Source organism: Stegostoma tigrinum, chromosome 26, assembly GCF_030684315.1.
Source record: "Stegostoma tigrinum isolate sSteTig4 chromosome 26, sSteTig4.hap1, whole genome shotgun sequence".
NCBI classification, from domain to species: domain Eukaryota; kingdom Metazoa; phylum Chordata; class Chondrichthyes; order Orectolobiformes; family Stegostomatidae; genus Stegostoma; species Stegostoma tigrinum.
The window spans coordinates 4,623,457-4,637,235 of NC_081379.1; the positions used below are offsets into that span (position 1 = coordinate 4,623,457).

A 13,779-nucleotide genomic window follows, 5' to 3' on the forward strand; every position below is an offset into this window, starting at 1 on the left:
TTGAATTCTTTGAAGATGTGACAAAACACATTGAAGGCTGAGCAGTGGATGTGGCGTATATGGATTTTAGCAACGCAGTTGATAAGGTTCCCCATGGTAGACTCATTCATAATTTAGAGAGGCATGGGATTTTGGGAAATTTGCCTGTCTGGATGCAGAATTGGCTGTCCAGTAGAAGACAAAGGGTGGTAGTAGACGGAAATTATTCAGCCTGGAGCTCGGTGACCAGTGCTGTTCCCACAGGGATATGTTCTGAGATCTCTGCTCCTTTTGATCTTTATAAATGACTTTGATGAGGAAGTGCAAGGATGGATGAGAAAGTTTACTGATGACACGAAGATTGGTGGAGTTGTAGATAGCGCGGAGGGCTGTTGTAGGTTGCAACGGGACATTGACAGGACGCTGAGCTGGACGAAGAAGTGGCAGATGGAATACAACCCAGAAAAATGTGAAGTAATTCATTTTGGAAGGTTGAATTTCGATGCAGAATACAGGGTTAATGGCAAGATTCTCAGCAGTGTGGAGGAGCAGACGGATCTTGGGCCTACGTCCATAGATCCCTCAAAGTTGCTACCCAAGTTGATAGGGTTGTAAAGAAAGCATATGGTCTGTTGGCTTTCATTGACGTGGGAGTTGTGTTTAAGGGCTGCAAGGTTATGCTGCAGTTCTATAAAGTCCTAGTTAGACCACATTGGAATGTTGTGTTAGTTCTGGTCATCTCATTATAGGAAGGCTGTGGAAGCTTTAGAGCGGGTGCAGAGGAGATTTACAAGGATGCTACCTGGACTGGAGGTCAGGTGTTATGAGAAAAGTTGAGGGAGGTGGGCTTTTTTCATTGGAGTGAAGAAGATTGAGAGTTGACTTGATAGAGGTGTACCAGATGATGAGAGGCATAGATAGAGTGGATACCCAGAGACTTTTTCCCAGAATGGAAATGGCTATCATGAGGGGCCATAATTTGGAAGAAGGCTTAGGGGAGATGTCAGAGGTACACAGAGTGGTGGACGTGTGGAATGCACTGCCGGCAGTGGTAGTGGAGTCAGATACTTCAGAGACTTTGAAGCTACTCTTGGATAGACACATGGAGGATAGTAAAATGTAGGGAATGCAGGGTAGTTTGATCTTAGTAGGATAATAGACAGGCACAACATCGTGGGCTGAAGGGCCTGTACTTTGCTGTAGTGTTCTCTGCTCAATGAGATAGGCACCACTTCTTAAAATAGAAAGAGGATGAATGCATGTGAGAACAAAAGAAATAGGAGCAGGAGTAGTCTATCTGGCCCATTGATCACCCATCTGGCTGATCTTGTGGACTCGGCTCCACTTAACTGCCCGCTCACCATAACTCTTAATTCCCTTATTCAAAAGTCTACCTCTCTTTGAACATACAACAATGTAGCCTCAACTTCTTCACTGGGCTGAGAATTCCACAGATTCACAATCTTTTAGGTGGAGAAGTTACTCCTCAACTCTATCCTAAGGCAAGCAACAGAGTGTCATGCATTGGCTGGGAATTGAACCCGGGCTTCCATGTGTCTGGCAAGAATTCTACCACTGAATGGAGAGAGACGATTGATTAATACTGGAGAAGGAAGAAGTAATGACATGAACTAGGAATGGTCTAAGAAGAGTAACAAGAAATACATGACCACGTTTAGAAGCTATCTAAATTTATAAAGTATAGTAAGGAAGAAATAGCCATGTGGGAATATGAAGTAGTTGCAATAATAGAAGAGTGGCTTAAAATAGTAACATTGTATCTGAATATCAAGTACCTAATATTCTGAAAATAGGGAAGAAATTAAACAAAGGAGCATGACTAACAATACTAATAGGGAAGACATTGTGCTTCAATAAGTATGTGTCCTTAAAGGAACAAAAGGGCAGAATCCATTTAATCAGAGAGTTGGAGCGGAAAGAGTTTAATCATGCTACTGGATATTTATGAAGTGTGATGAAAAAGAACTGTGTATTCTTGGTCTAAATAGGAAGAGGCGCTACTGGAACTGGTGCTGGGAATGAATTAAATTTAATGGCACAAATATCTGGTGGAGCACTTGGTTAAGGGTGATCATTGTGACTTAGAGATTAGACATTTGCAGGAGAAGATCAAAGAACAGTCTGTGGTAGAATTGCTTTGGAAGGGAGCTAATTTTGGAATGTGAAGGGATCTATCCAGAGTAAAGTAAAACCAAACACTGACAGCAGAAACTGTAACAAAACCATTCTTTATCAAGGAGAGTCTTCAAGTACAGCTCAGGACATTCCACCCCTAGGTGAAAGGTAATGGATCCAAAGCCAGCAATAATTGTATGATGAGGGAGCTACAGAACATAGTGAAACAAAAAAGGGAGGGCCTGTGATGCATGTCAGTCCATTAGGTTTAAACATTTTTCAATGTGCCAGATGTTTTTATTTGTTTCTCTGGATTTTTCATTTTCTATTAAAGCACTGGAATTTTTGGAGCTAAGTTCTATTCAGGCATTTCCGGCACGATGTTGAGAAGAAAATGGGTTAAAGTTTTCATCTTTAGAGTTCGAATGTCAAAAAAGTAGCCTATAAGGCTGGCCAGTAGATTATTTAGTTATTTCCTAATTTGCTGTTTGTGACAATGGTCTGAAACTCTCTACTTACAATTTGGTAATGGAAGTGGAGATGTAGTTTTTGGGGTGCAAATTGGTTGCCATACTTCCATGCATTATCACAATTACTGTACTTCAAAGAGTACTTTAATTATTGTGAATCCTTTTTTGGATTTTATAATGTCATGGAGAGTTTCATAAATGCAATTTTTTCTTTAAACTGTATTATCAAGAAATGTTGGTCTTTGTATCAAGATATGATATGCAGCATAAGATAGCGGCAATTTAATTGGAAGATTCATTTAAACTTTATATATAGGCTGCTTAGCTCAATGACACATGCACTGGGTTACTTTTCTGATAGATTCATAATGTTGTTGAGTAATAAAATAGGTGCTCCAGCGCACTTTCACTTTAATTTTCACTTTGCTGTCTGCAAGATATTGTTCTGACCATTACCCTTGGCATCCTGTAATGAGTATCAAAGAGCATTAAAAGAAACATTTTTGTATTTCTCACATAGTAACAGAGTCGTGTTGTCTTGTGGATATTTTTAATCAACATGTTATGACACACCCTAACCCTAACCCTAATCCTAACCCTATCGCAGGCAGGACTTGAACCTGTGAAGTCTGGCCCAAAAGTAGGTACAGTACCGCTGTGTGTCTTCAGATAATTGTCATTACAAAACATTTGTAGAAGTTCAAGTTGTTTTATTAAGCTTTCAATCAAACTTATTCTACCTCAGCTGCTGAAGCTTTTGTCTGTCACCTGTCTCTTTTATTAGAAACTGCCCATCAGTTAGCTGCTGTGCAGGGTGCTTTTACTTTCTGTTCAGATTAAAAGCACCAAGTTGTTCCTTGCATATTCTTCATCTGATTTGATTGTTAGTATGAATTCCCACTGATTATACTGTTAAATTTGTACTCCATCGAGTAAGCTGGGTGTATACAGATATGGAGCAGAATTATCCTGGAAGAGGGAAGCAGAGCGATGATGCTGATTGGCTGGCATGGTGAAGATCTGGCATTGCTTCCAGAAGGTGGACTTCATCAAGACGTCGTCTGTCTGTGAATGGACAGAAAGCATTCTGAAGGGAGAGGGTGAGCAACCAGAGGCTCTGGTACATATCGGTACTAACAGCATAGGTAGAATGAGTGTTGAGGCCCTGCAACAGCAGTTCAGGGAGTTAGGTAGAAAGTTAAAGAGCAGGACCTCCAAGGTTGTAACCTTTGGATTAGTCCCTGTACCACGTGAGGCTAGAAATAGTGGGGTAGTACAGCTTGACATGTGGCTAAACAGATGGTGTAGGAGAGATAATGGGGACTGCAGATGCTGAAGAATCTAAGATAACAAAGTGTGAAGCTGGATGAACACAGCAGGCCAAGCAGCATCTCAGGAGCACAAAAGCTGATGTTTCGGGCCTAGACCCTTCATCAGAGAGCTCTCTCTGATGAAGGGTCTAGGCCTGAAACGTCAGCTTTTGTGCTCCTGAGATGGTGTAGGAGGGAAGGTTTCACAAATATGGACCATTGAGATATCCTCTGGGGCAGGTGGGACCTGTACAAGAAGGACTGGTTGCGCCTAAACTGGGGAAGCACAAATATTCTGTCTGGGATGTTTGCTGATGTCATTCGGGAGGATTTAATCGAGCTCGGCAAGGATGTGGGAACCAAATCAAAGGTGAATTGACTGAAAGCGAACTAAAGAATATGGCCAGTAAGACTTGGAGGAGGAGCAGGCAGAGTGTGGTTACAAAACAAAGTGGGCCTGGTGGACTGAAGTGCATCTGTTTCAATGTGAAGAGTGTAACAGGTAAGGCAGATGAACTTAGAGCTTGGATTAGCACTTGGAACTATGCTGTTATTGCTACTATGGAGACTTGGTTAAGTGATGGACAGGATTAGCAGTTTAACATTCCAGGAAACTGATGTTTCAGGTGGGATAGAAAGGGGTATAAAAGGGGTGGAGGAGTAGCACTACTTGTTAAGGAGTGGATCACTGCTGAACTGCGGGAGGACACCTCTTTGAAGAGGTGACATATTTGATTGATGAGGGAAAGGCTGTAGATGTCATATACATGGACTTCAGTAAGGCATTTGATAAGGTTCCCCATGGCAGGCTGATGGAGAAAGTGAAGTCACATGGGGTCCAGGGTGTGCTAGCTAGATGGATAAAAAAAACTCGTTAGGCAACAGGAGACGGAGAGTAGTCGTGGAAGGGATTTTCTCAAATTGGAGACCTGTGACCAGTGGTGTTCCACAGGGATCTGTGCTGGGACCACTGTTGTTTGTGATATATGTAAATGATTTGGAGGAAGGTGTAGGTGGTCTGATCAGCAAGTTTGCAGATGACACTAAGATTGGTGGAGTAGCAGATAGTGAAGGGGACTGTCAGAGATTACAGCAGAATATAAATAGATTGGAGAGTTGGGCAGATAAATGGCAGATGGAGTTCAATCCGGGCAAATGCGAGGTGATACATTTTGGAAGATCTAATTCACAAGCAAACTAGACAGTAAATGAAAAAGTCCTGGGCAGAATTGATGTTCAGAGATTTCTGGGTGTTAGGTCCATTGTTCCCTGAAGGTGGCAATGCAGGTCAATAGAATGGTCAAGAAGGCGTATGGCATGCTTTCCTTCATCGGATGGGGTATTGAGTACAAGAGTTGGCAGGCCATGTTTCAGTTGTATAAGACTTTGGTTCGGCCACATTTAGAGTACTGCTTACAGTTCTGGTTGCCACATTAACAAAAGGATGTGGATGCTTTGGAGAGGGTGCAGAGGAGGTTCACCAGGATGCTGCCTGGTATGGAGGGTGCTAGCTATGAAGAGAGGTTGAGTAGATTAGGATTATTTTCATTAGAAAGACGGAGATTGAGGGATGACCTGATTGAGGTCTACAAAATCATGAGGGGTACAGATAAGGTGGATAACAAGAAGTTTTTTCCCCAGAGTGGGAGACACAATTACTAGGGGTCATGAGTTCAAAGTGAGAGGAGGAAAGTTTAGACGAGATATGCGGCGTGAAAAGTTCTTTATGCAGAGGGCGGTGGGTGCCTGGAACGCGTTGCCAGCGGAGGTGGTAGACGCAGACACGATAGTGTCTTTTAATTTGTATCTGGACAGGTACATGGATGGGCAGGGAGCAAAGGGATAGAAATCCCTAGAAAATAGGCAACAGGTTTAAACAGAGGATCTCGATCGGCACGGGCTTGGAGGATCAAAGGGCCTGTTCCTGTGCTGTAATTTTCTTTGTTCTTTGTTTTTTGGCTCTTACAGTGAAGCAATTTGGGTAGAGCTCAGGAACAGGAATAATGTTTGGGGTTTACTATAGGCCTCCCAACAGTCAGCAGGAGATAAAAGAACAGACATGTAGGCAGATTTTGGCAAGATGTAAAAGTAACAGGGTTGTTGTCGTGGATGATTTTCACTTCCTGTACATTGACTGGGACTCACTTAGTGCTTGCGGCTTGGTTGGGACAGAGTTTGTAAGTAGCACCCAGGAGGGCTTCTTGAAATAGTATGGAGATAGTCCAATTTGGAAAGGGGCCTAGGGAAATGAGCCTGGCTGGGTAGTTGACATCTCAGTAGGGGAGCAGCTCGGGAACAGTGATCACAATTCAGTAAGCATTAAGGTGCTGATGGTTAAAGATAGGTGTTGTCAGGTGAAGGTGCTAAATTGGGAGAAGACTAATTACAACAATATTAGGCAAGAACTGAAGAATGTAGTTTGGAGGCAAATGTTTGAGGGCAAATCAACGTATGGTATGTGTGAGGCTTTCAAGTGTAAGTTGTTGGGAACTGAGGACTGGCACATTCCTATAAGGATGAAGGATAATTATGGCAAGTTTGGGGAACCTTTGGATAATGAGAGATAATGTCAGCCTAATCAAAAAGAAAAGGGAAACATTTATCAAGACTAGGAGTCTGGGAACACATGAAGCAAGGGTGGAAAACAAGGAAAATTGGAAGAAACTTAAGCAAGGAGTCAGAAGTGCTAAAAGGGTTTATGAAAAGTCATTGGCCAATAGGATTAAGGAAATGCTTTTTATACATACATAAAGAGCAAGAGAGTAGCCAGGGTGAGGGCTGGCCCACTCAAGGACAGGGAAGGGAATTCATGTTTTGAAGCCAGACGAAATGGGCGAGGTATTAAGTGAGTACTTTGCGTCAATATTCACCATAGAAAAGGACTCAGTCGATGATGAGTCTGGGGAAGCGTATGTAAATAGTTTGGGTCATGTTGAGATCAAAAGGGAAGAGGTATTGGAGGTCTTGAAAAGTAGGACCTGATGGGATATACCCCAGAATATTGAGAGAGGCAAGGGAGGAAATTGCTGGGGCCTTGAGAGAAATCTTTGTATCCTCACCGGGTACAGGGGACGTCCCAGAGGATTGGAGAATAGCCATTGTTTTTCGTTTGTTCAAGGTGGGTGGTAAGGATAATCCACCCAATTACAGGCCATTAAGCCTTACGTCAGTGGTAGGGAAATTATTGGAGAGGATTCTTCGAGACAGTATTTACTCCCACTTGGAAATCAGTGGGTGTAATAGCAAGAGGCAACATGGTTTGTGAAGGGGAGATTGTGCCTCACTAACTTGGTTGATTTTTTTGAGGAAGTTGATTGAAGGTAAGGTAGTGGACATTTTCTACATGAACTTCAGTAAGGCCTTTGACAAGGTCCCTCATGGCAGGCTGATACAGAAGGTAAAGTTGTACGGGGTCATATGTGAGCTTGTAAGATGAACAAAAAAAAACTGGCTCAGTCATAGAAGACAGAGGGTAGCAATGGAAGTGTGTGTTTCTGAATGGAGAGCTGTGACTAGTGGCATTCCTCAGGGATCAGTGTTGGGACTTTTGCTGTTTGTAATACATTTTCCTCCAAATCATTTATATATGACTGGTCTGATTAGTAAATTTGCTGATGACACAAAAGTTGGCGGAATTGCAGATAGTGATGAGGACCATTACAGGGTCACAGGATACAGCTGGATATAGATTGGTTGGTGACTTGGCGGATGGAGTTTAAATTGGAAAAATGAGAGGTAATGCAATTCACAAGGTCTAATCCAGATGGAAAATATAGAGTAAATGACAGAACCCTTAAGAGTACTGATAGGTAGAGGGGTCTGGGTGTACAGGTACACAGGTCACTGAAAGTGACAACGCAGCTGGAGAAGGTAGTCAACAAGGTATACAGTATGCTTGCCTTCATCAGCGGAGGCATTAAGTTTTTAAAATTGGCTGGTAATGTTGCAGCTTTATAGAACCTTAATTAGGCCACATTTGGAATGGTAATCAATTCTCGTCGCTACACTACCAGAAGGATGTGGTGGCTTTGAAGAGGGTACAAAAAAAAATTACCAGGATGTTGCCTGATATGGAGGGCATTAGCTATGAGGAAAGGTTGTAGAAACTTGGGTTGTTTTCACTGGAACGATAGAGTTTGAGGGGCAACCTGAGAGAGGCCTACAAGATTATGAAGGGCATGGACAGAGTGGATAATCAGAAGCTTTTTCCCAGGGTGGAAGAGTCAGTTACCAGGGGTCTTAGATTTAAGGTGTGAAGGGTAAGCTTTAAAAGGTGATGTACGAGGCAAGTTGTTTTTTTTACACAGAGAGTGGTGGGTGCTTGGAATTCGCTGCCGGGGGTGGTAGTGGAAGCAGAAACTAGAGTGATGTTTAAAGGGCCTCTTGACAAATACATGAATAGGATGGGAATAGACGGTTAATGTCCCCGGAAGGGTAGGGAATTTTAGTTGTGATGGGCAGCATGTCGGGCATGCTTGGAGGGCCAAATGGCCTGTTCCTGTGCTGTAATTTTCTTTGTTCTGTCAAACCACAGTTTAACACTGTAATGCTGATAAACTACTTGGAACTACCGGGATACTAGGAAATCAAACGGAAAAGCCCTTTAAATTTGGCTAGAACCAATAGCTGATTCATGTGGTATTAAGATTTTGGAAAGCTTTAACGAGGAATAAAGATATAATTCAATAAATTAGGCAAAGAAGGGACTTGCCTTTGATTCATGGGGCTGGGGGCTGTTCGTATATTTTGACCATCCTGAATGCGTCACAGCTAGTCAACTATTTCTGAGTTGTAGTCACTGTTGCTATGCGCAAAGTCATGAATTATCTTCCTGTGTTATTTCTGAGAAGATGTCGAACATCCATTAATATTTTTGTGAATTCCAAAATTGCAATTCCAACTATTTGATAAAACCACCAATCCACTGAGCCCTAGTAGCATGGGCTGACTTCATTGGGTTTTAGCTAGAATCCCAAATAAATATAGATCTTTCAGTATAGAGATTGGATGACTCCAGCATCTGCAGTTCTGGCAATGAGTCAGCACCCTAGAGTCCCAGATGTCGCCCTTTTTCAAAGACATCGAATTCACCCTCAACCGCATCTCTTGCATTTCCCACATTTCTGCCCTCAAACCCCTTCCCTCAACAAAAATAGAGACAGAATTCCCCTGGTCTTCACATGCTACCCCACCAGCCTTTACATCCAGTGTCTCATTCTCTGCTACTTCCACTACCTACAATCCGACCCCACAACCAAAGAGACAGTTCCTTCCCCGGCCCTATCTGCCTTTCATAGGGACCACTCACTCCATGACTCCCTTGTCAACTCCACACTCCCGACTCATCCCGCCACTCCCGGCACCTTTCCTTGCAACCACAGGAAGTGCTATACCTGCCCCAACACCTGCCTCATCTCCATCCAAGACCCAAAGCAAACCTTTCATATCCAACAGGGGTTGACCTGTATATCCTCCAACTTGGTCTACTGTATCCACTGCTCCCGATGTGGCCTTTTCTACATCAGTGAGACCAAACGTAGACTTGGGGACCATTTCATTGAGCATCTACGCTCTGTACACGACAAACCACAACACCTTTCAGTTGCCGAGAGATAGTGGGAACTGCAGATGCTGGAGACTCTGAGATAACACGGTGTAGAGCTGGATGAACACAGCAGGCCAAGCAGCATCAGAGGACCAGGAAGGCTAACGTTTTAGGCCTAGACCCTTCTTCTAGACCCTTTTTCTGAAGAAGGGTCTAGGCCCGAAACATCAGCCTTTCTGCTCCCTTGATGCTGCTTGGCCTGCTGTGTTCATCCAGCTCTACACCGTGTTATTTCACCTTCCAGATGCCAACCATTTTAACTCCCCATCCAACTCCCTGGGTAACACATCCATCCTGAACTGCCTCCAGTGCCATAATGACAACATGTGCAAACTGGAGGAGCGACACCTCATATCCTGGCATGGGAGCCTACAGCCCGATGGCCTTAACATAGAATTCACTAGTTTTAAAATCCCCCCACTCCCGGCCTCGTACCTTGTCCATCCCTGCCTCCTTGACTTGACACAACCTGACCATCATCTGCTCCACCTATCCGCCCTACCCTTCCCGCCGACCAATCCCCACTAACCCTTATCTGCATCCAACCGATCAACACCCTACCTACCTTTATCAATTCCACCCATCCGTCCGCCTGCCCCCTTGTTCTGACACAACCTGTTCATCCTCTCTCCCACCTAACCGTCCACCCATCCCACTGACCAATCCCCACCACTCCCTACTTGCATTCACTTGCATCCCAACTACCTTCCCCAGTCCCAGTCCTTCTCTCTGTATTTATTTCCCAGTTCCCTTCCCCCTCCCTATTTCTGAAGAAGGGTCCTGACCCGAAACATCAAGCTGCCATGCCTGCTGTGTTCCTCTTGCTCCACATTGTGTTGTCTTGAGATCTTTCAAAATGATCATTCTGAAGCTAACACATTACTGTTCACCTGCTGTATGAATCTGCTGGGAGACTGAGCCGTAGAATAGACGGATGTGGAAATGTAGATATTTTGAAGTTTATATTAACTTGATAACACGTCTCAGTGTGACAGAGTCAGAAGTCACACAACACCAAATCGTAGTTCAACAGGTTTATCCAAAATCACAAGTTTTCAAAGTGCTGCTCCTTCATCAGGTGAAGTGAAGAAAAGCACACAAGCACAGAATTTATAGGCAGAGAAATCAAAAAATCATGTAAATGGTGTGAATGGACTGTCAACAAGCCAACAGGCCTCTTTTCTTTATTGGTTTTCCTGTTTCTTTAATTTTGTTACATTAATGCTGGTTAAGTATGAGGACAGTTTTATTTTGTGAACTGATATATTCTGCCCGTAAATGGGGACTGCCCATATGTATTTAAACAGAGCTGAGAGGTTAAATTAATTGTTTTGCTGTTAAATCACCAAATCTTGCCCATTAACAGTTATTTTGAAACACTGCGCTCATCAACACTTCCTGCCAGGGCTGTACCTACATGATACAACAAAATCATGGGGTGAAGCCACGAAACCAGGGTAACACATTCACCCTATTTTGCCTGTGTTGACTCTCTGCAGAAGTTGTGGTAGTCACCCTTTCCCTGACCTTGCAATTAGTTTGCCTTCAGGTGTGTCCATTTTTCTTTACAAAGTAATGATTGATTTAGTCTCCACTGTTCTTTCAGACAGTGTATTTCAAATTGTAACCACTCACTGTTTACTTAAAAAGATGTTATTCCTTGTGCCACCTTTTTTCCCCCCCAATCACTTTAAAATTGAGACCTGGTTCGCCCCTTTCCATTGATAGCACCAATTTCTCTCTGCTTACTCTGATCTAGACTGCTGTTCGTTTCTTTCTAGCATTCTGATTAAACAAACCGCAATAAATTTTAATGGTTATGATCATAGTGTTACACAGTAAACATTATTTTAAGTTGATTCCGCTCCATTTATTTTGTTGAGTCATTTTACAACAAGATTACAGCAGTTTTCTTGATGAAAATGCGGACTTTGTCAAAAGATTAGCTTGTTTTGTTATTTCTATCTATCTAATGATTGAAATTGGGTATGAATTATTGCTCTAAAGGATATATTACAGGGCATTGCACTTTGATAACGTATACTTGATCACCCAGTGTAAGGAGTTCAGTGTGATAAATTTTACTGTATTAGTTTGTACGGCTTTTTATAGGATGATTGGAAAAACGTGAGGGTGACATATTTGCTGTGGAGAGAATGCAGCAGTGGCTCACCAGACTAATTCCTGGGATGGTGGGTGTGTCCTATGAAGAGAGATTGAAGTAACTGGATCTGTATTCTCCATGGTTTCCTTGAATTAGAGGTAATCCCATTGAGATTTAGAAATTTCTTAAAGGGACTCAACACAATGCACATAGAAAGGACGATTCCTTTGTCTGGGGTCTCTAGAACTTGGAGGGACATTCTGTAAAAAGGGATAAGATAGTTAATGAAATGAGAAATTTCTTCACTCAAGTGGTGATGAATCCTTGGAATTGTGTGCCCAAAACAGTGATTGAAAGGTTTCTGGATACTAGTGACACAAAGATATTTGTTTAGCATGGGAAAATTGCTTTGAGATAGATAATCAGCCATAGTTTAAAATAGTGGAGCAAACTCAAGTGCGTAAGAACAAAAACAAAGTTGCTGGAAAAGCTCAGCAGGTCTGGCAGCATCTGAGGAGGAGAAAACAGAGTCAATGTTTCGGGTCCGGTGACCTTTCCTCAGAACTCCTGCTCCAGTGCTTCTAATCTCCTACTGCCTATAAGAATAAACATGACGGACAGGGAAATTTTATCATCCATAAGTTTTGTGATTTGGAAACAAACCACTGTTCCATGATCACTGGGTCAAAATTCTGGAACTCCCTACCTGGTTATAACTCAGATAGCAACTTTGCAAAGATTGACACTGTGTTTGTGCCAAAGCCAAGGGAATCTTATCCAAATTGCGTGGGGATAGTGCAGTTATGTCCCTGAATTAGCTACCACAATTCTGGATCAATTTAAAAAAAGGTGTTTAGATTTAATTTCAAGTTTCTGAATTTGGAAAAGCTTATTGGTACTTGCTGTAGATATTCCACCATATCTGAAGCGCTTTGGAATGTTTCCTTCCATTAAAAGTATAATACAATTTCAAGCTGTTTTTGGTCCCTTGTCTTTGTGTCCAGAGGTAGCATTGATGTTGTTCTCCTTGCTGAAACCTGTGCCCCACCCATATCCAGCTCTCCCATAGTAAAGTAGTTGTTTTATCGCTTGTCACTTAACTCACAGTTGAAGATCTGACGCTTTTGGTGGACACAGCCCAATGAATGCAACCTGAGATTATTGCAATCCGAGATTATCCATGTTTGAAGAGCTGTCATGATTCATTTTTATAGTTTTCAAATTTAAATGAGTTGGATGGTTCCTGCAGAAACAAATGTAGTTTGTTTGACTGTGTTTTGTAATACTGATAGTATAATATCTAAAATGTACGATAAAGGGAAGTACAATTTGATGTATACAGTAATTAAAATTTTATTGTTCGATGTCATAAAGCAAATATTTTAGTAGCTGTGCGACCAGATGGTTCCTGTGAAAATTTTGATATAATGCAGAAGGCTTAAAGAAACTGAGCCATCACATAAATTTCCAAACAAAATGCTCTGTTGTACTAAATTTTTAAAATCTGAATGAAACTTTCTATTGGGTCAATTTGGTAACTGTATCACCAAATCTTGAAGACCAGGGAAGTTTGAGATTTTACAGCCAACCAATGCAGCATGAGGATGATATAATTGTATCGACAGTGTGTGGGCTGCAAGTGTGTGTTGGGGAAGTGGGAGCCAAATAGATTCAGTGATAGTGAGGAACAGCAATGTGTTCCCATTTGAATTGCTGCCCAATGATCCTTGCTATAAAGTGTTAATATGTATATTTGATGAATACAGGAATGAGCTTCGCTCTGATTTTTAGCCAACTGGATTTTTAAAAACTAATTGGCAAGCATCATGTGCATCAACCAAAAAATTGTCACTCATGAGCTAATAGATAATGAATGAGGACTTTCAGAGCTCCGTTGGATGACTAGAAGCAGCTTGCGCAGGTAACAGCAAGCTTTATTGATAGGACAAAACAGGGTGGAGGTAAACTATACAGCTCATAAATTCCTACAGGTTTCTATTATTGCCACATGTAATTGCTGTAACTGCCATACCATGGAGGCTTATCAGCTGGAACTGTTTGGTTTAGATAAATGCAGAAATCTGATATAAGTACTGATAACAGAAGCATAATAGAGACATTTTGAAAGTCTTGGAACATGAGCCTTGGATCATCCCAGTGTGTTTACTCCAAAAC

General features: G+C 42.2%; 1 protein-coding gene across 14 annotated transcripts in view; it reads left to right on the forward strand.

The window, feature by feature from the left end:
* fbrsl1 (fibrosin-like 1) overlaps positions 1-13,779 on the forward strand; it is a 955,204-nt gene that overhangs the window by 368,901 nt on the left and 572,524 nt on the right. The window lies entirely within an intron of this gene.